This window comes from Pogona vitticeps, chromosome 3 (assembly GCF_051106095.1).
Source record: "Pogona vitticeps strain Pit_001003342236 chromosome 3, PviZW2.1, whole genome shotgun sequence".
Classification (NCBI taxonomy): Eukaryota; Metazoa; Chordata; class Lepidosauria; order Squamata; family Agamidae; genus Pogona; species Pogona vitticeps.
This window is the reverse complement of record NC_135785.1, coordinates 242670752-242676448: the sequence shown is the minus strand read 5'-3', so window position 1 is coordinate 242676448 and position 5697 is coordinate 242670752.

The following is a 5697-nucleotide window of genomic DNA, read 5'->3' as shown; positions in this document are numbered from 1 at the left end:
TGCTGCTACATAACTAGCTGTGGGAAAAGAAGGAATGGTAGAGATACACTGAAAGCCAATAAAATGTAGCATCAGACTAGGAGATGTGGGTTCAGATCTCTGCTAGACTGTGGATACTCACTGAAGATGCCACACCTTTGACATCCAACGATAATTGTAACTCAGAATCGGCAACGGTGCATCATGCACACAGAGATGCATGAACAAGGAAACAATGCCCTAAGCCAGTCATGCTCCCTCTTGGATTCTCAAATATTTTTGGGATTCCAGAAACTCCCGCCAGCTTAGCCCATGTCCAGGGATTCTGGAAGCTGTACTTTAAAATATCTGGAGAACCAGCAGCTGAGAATTGCTATCCTAATATAGCCTTCCTTGGCCTGATGCATTCTAGCTGTGTTGGAATAGGCATCCCATAGTCCTACAGTCAGCTGTGCTTTTTTCTCTTGGTAGAACTTTAGTTGTGCAGTTAAATCATATCAAAAATGGGAAACATGCTACATTAGTATTCTGGAAGTTTCAGCCCATAAAAGTTTGATTTTTGCCTCTCCAAATCATTTGCAACACAAGAAAGAAGAATCATTTGTTTTTATTTTATACTTACAGGCAAAGCTTTCTTGTAGAATTCCTGCCATCTGGCCAATGCATTAACCCCCTGTTATCACCCTCCAGGTACCATCAGACTTGCACGTTCAACAGAACTTAAAACTCCTCGTTTGTATCCCGTCATTACACGGGTGGCAAATATAAGCACTCAAGGAGAGGAAATGGATGGCAGAGGAATGGAAAAGAAGTGCTGAGGATGAGATCACTATCCATAATGCCAGCATTCAACCATGTCCTCTTTTTGGATGAGATTTTAAAATAAGATGGAAAGTGTACTTTCTAAGTGGTAAGGTAGGATGGCATACGGTCTGTATATGTACTGGCAGTACCGAACTGTTGGGTAATGCAAGACAAAAACATTCAAGAACTGAAAGAAGATGGAAAAGGGATAGATTTAACAAAAGCAAACACACTTTATGGGATTTTCTTGTCTTCCTGGTGTTCTTAGCCACTCCCCTTGACTCTAATAGCAAACTCAGCTGTTGAGCACTGAGAGAATTGTGGTCAAGATGGGGCCACCGAGAAACTGAAAGAAGTTGTCAGTATGTTTAGAAGAATTTCAGCACACTAGAACAAAACAGCAGCAGCAGCAGCAACAATCCCCTCCAACAATAATCCAACTTTTGGAAGAGAATCTTAAGAAATTTAAATAAAACATGGTCCCATAAAGACAGAACATGCTCAGTGAGAAAAGAATACAGTACCAAATGTTTCAACAGAGTATCCATATGAATCAGATCGAAGAAAAAGCAAAACCTTAATGACTAATGTGTTTTGTTGCAGATAAGTTTTGTGTGTTGTCGGTCACTTCTTTTTTACATCTAAAGAAGTGGACCACAGTCCGTGAAAGCTTAGGCCAAATAAAATCTGTTAACCATGAAGGCACCACAAGTTTTTTGTTACTTAAACAGAATATTGGGTGCCTGCTGTTGGGTTCTGGTGGTATAAAGAAGGTCATTGTGCTCTCCATGCATTGTGGATTGCAACTCCCCTCAGTCCATGGTGAGCACTGCCAGTGGTGAGGGACAGTGAAAGCTGAACTGTATTTGAGGTCTACCAGGTTTCAGCAGGCTGTTCTGAGCAGTGGATGTGTTGCCCTCTTGCCTTTCATGGCACTCTTCCTTCTCTTCCTTTTTCTGTATTATTTATATTTAAAGACCTTCCCAAGGTAGAATAAATAGAAACATGCTCTGGACATGCATAGGCATATATGTAATTATAACTCAGTAAGCCAATAGTCAACACTACACCGAGCCATCAGTTAAGGCAAGAATTGTTCTTGGCAAAGAACAAGACCAGAAGGCAGAAAGTTTATGTATCAGGAAGAGAATTATTTTTATGTGTGAGAGAGGCAGATCCAGACAAAAGTGCCTACCCTGTTTCCTGAAAAATAAGACTTAACCTGTAAATAAGCCCTAATCTGATTTTTCAGGATGCTCGTAATATAAGTCCTACCCCAAAAATAAGCCCCAGCTAAGTGAAGCCCTGCCCTCCACCATTGTGCAGCAACCCGAAGAAGATGACAAGACTGTATTTGAATAAATGTAGATTGTTGTACATGAAAAAAAAAATTAAAACATCCCCAGAAATAAGCCCTAATGCATTTTTGGAGCAAAAATTAATATAAGACCCTGTCTTATTTTCAGGAAAACGTGGTATAAAGAGGGAGGGATATTCATTTAAGAAAGTAAATTTAAAATGGCTGAAATTATTGATTCCGGTGCGCAATGCAAGTTAGAATGTCCAATATAAATCCAGTGCATGGATTTCCTTTCCTTTCCTCCTTTGGCAGATCTTCTGAAACTTGTCTTCCCTGTTTTATCTGAAATATCCAGATCTTCCCTAGAGCTCGGAAAAGTTACATTTTTGGTTATAACCCAAGTGTAGGAGCAGCAACTAGCAGTCATGATGGCTGGGGATTGAGGATTTATAGTCTTTGCCAAGCTCTCAACTGCCCTCACTGATATTATAAAGACTTCAGCAGGAACCTGCTTCTCTGAGGTCATCATGGAAAACTCATGTTTCAAGATGCAATGAGATGGTTTATTATTAATAAAATCAGGCACCTTAAAAATAAATACCAACTCAGCATCTTGAGACATGGATTTTTCATACATGACTACATTTGTGTGCTCTTCAGTTTTTGCATTCTTTATTATAGTGGAAAAGTAACAGATGAATCTTAAAAGCAGGTAGAGGCCCAGTTTATCATAGATCACTTGTATGATGGAAGAATAAGAGACCCTACTTTTTATTTCAATGAAAGCGCAAAGGTTTTGTTTGTATTCCAAATTTTAGTAAGGCATTTACAAAGTCAGTACACCAACTGTAAGGTTCAGTCTTATTAATTGCATATTAAGCAATTAAAAAAAAACACACCCTAGTTTGGCTCAAGTCAATTTGGAGGTGACCCAATTCAACTAAAGTCTAAATCCAAATCTCTGCATGGAAATCCAAATCATTATGCCTCCCAATGCCAACATTTGGAAATCAACAATTAAGGTTAGTAACTGAAATAGAAAATTTTCCTGCTAATCTGAAAGTTCTCAAAAAATGATTTAGGATGAAACGGGTGAGTAGACTAAAAGACTGGATGGAAAAAGACATTGAAGAAACAAATTAAACAAATTCTTCAAAGTAAGGATCTAACTTGGTTAAATTATGAACAATTAAAGAAATGGACTAAAGAATGGATAAAGAATAATAAATGTAGAGAATATATGAAATATGAACAATTCCTTTTAACCAATAAAGATATACAAAAGGATGATTCAGTGAAAGGTGTAGTAAGTAAAACATATAAATAATTTTGGAGTTAGAGGAAGATGAGACTGAGGGTGAAGGATTGAAACAAGTATGGGAATAAGACTTTAAAAAAAGAAATAAAACAAGAAAACTGGGATATGGAAAATGAAGATATTACAATGTATGTCAGTGAGAATAAAATAAAATTTCTATAAAATAGTTTTAAGATGGCACTTAACACTGGTTAAATTGAGTAAAGTAAATATTAAATATTAAAATGTTTGTTGGAAATGTGGTAACAAAATTGGTACATATTTATACTTCTGGTGGGAGTGTGAGAGGGTACAAAAATTGGAAACTAATTACTAAGAAATTAAGAAATATTTTTGATAGAGATATAAAGCTGAATCCAGAAATGGCTTTGTTATCAATATTTGTTGATAAGCGAGCACGTACGTGTGTGTGCCCTGCCTCTCTCAGAGGCTCAGCCGGTCCACGGTCCCAAAAAGGTTGGGGACCGCTGAACTAGAGTAGAAAATTGCCTACTAATTTATTGTTTGCTGCAAAATTAATTGTAGCTAGCAATTAGAAATCTAAACTTGAATCTCAACTGGAAGAATGGTACACTGAAGTTTGGAATCTTGCTGTAAATGATAAATTGACTTGTACAGTGGAGTCTACAGACTTAATCTGTATTGGGACGGTGTCCGTAGGTCGAAAAGTCTGTAGCTTTTTGGGAGAAGCCGGGTGGTGGGGAAGAAAGGCAGGAGCCGATCCGGTCTTTCTCCCCCACCACGAGGCTTCTACCAAAGCGCTGCACCCGATTGTGGCTTCAGCAGCGGAGAAGCTGTCCGGTGGGGGAGAAAGGCAGGAGCTGATCTGGCCTTTCTCCCCCACTGGACAGCTTCTCCACTGCTGAAATCGTCATCGGGGCAGCCCTTTGGGAGAAGCTGGGTGGTGGGGAAGAAAGGCAGGAGCCAATCTCTCCTCCACCATGTGGCTTCTTCGCTGCTGAAACCACAATCGGGTGCAACGCTTTGGGAGAAGCCTCATGGTGGGGGAGAAAGACCGGATTGGCTCCTGCCTTTCTTCCCCGCCACCCGGCTTTTCCCAAAGTGCTGCCCCGATGGCGATTTCAGCAGTGGAGAAGCTGCCGGTGGGGGAGAAAGGCCAGATGGGCTCCTGCCTTTCTCCCCCACCACCCAGCTCCCTCCCTTTTCCAACCTGTTGGGGCGAAAGAGCTAAAGAAACAGCCTCTTCGCCACCAACGGTTTGAATTTCCCGCCCTTTTTCCCTGCCTTTTTCGTCCATATGTCGAAGCTCTGGCCGCAAGTCGATCCAAAATTTTGCAGCTGGAGCTGTACGTACATCGAAAAGTCTGTAAGTGGGGCCATTCGTAGGTTGAGACTCCACTGTATTCTAAAAGTTAAGAAAGGGGAGATATAAAAAGATACTTTTTATTATATATGGGGTAGATTTATTGAATTTGTGTTAATAAGAGGAAGAGGTAAAGTCCCAATACAAGGAACGATGCAGTTCTGGAAAGAAGGACAATGAGAAGAAGAGACCTCCAGAAGGTTCTGATGGTGGTGGGGAACACTATTATTTTAGTTTGTATCTTGTATTTTGTAAAATTTTAAAAAAAGACAAAAACACCCTAGTTTGGCTCAAGCCAATTTGGAGGTGACCCAATTCAACTAAAGTCTAAATCCAAATCTCTGCTCGGAAATCCAGATAATCATGCCTCTCACTGCCAACATTTTGAAATCAACAATTTCCCTCCCCTCTCTTTATGTTCAGGGAAATTTGCAGTCATAGCACCTCCTTTAAGAGGAGAAGAAAAAGAGAAGAAGAAAACCACAGGCTTGTAATCTAAATTAACATTTATTACACTGGTGAATTACCTTTTTTGGCATGAATCTAGATGCGGGGATTTTTAATTGCATATTACATAGGTTAATCTGCTTACCCACATCAGAGTGTTTGTGTTATCATCTGTTTACATGGAAATAATAGTAATAATAATCTTGGAACTGCAGAGCTGGAAGGAACCCAATGGATCATTGAGTTCACTCCCTGTCAAGGAGGCACAGGGGGGAATTGAACTTCCAAACTCTTGCTTCACAGCCGTATGCCTAAGGCACTGAGCTATCTAGCAGTTCTGTGTACGTCATATCCATTTAAGCATTGCCATAATTATAATGGCCTATACATCTTCCATTTCCTTTTCTTCTCACTTGACTGCTTACAACTGGCAAAAATGAGTGTGTAACACATGTTACACCTATGAAGTGGAGGTGGGCTTTTAAAAGCAACCTGTCTTTTGGAGATTTTGCTTTGCTTTAGTTA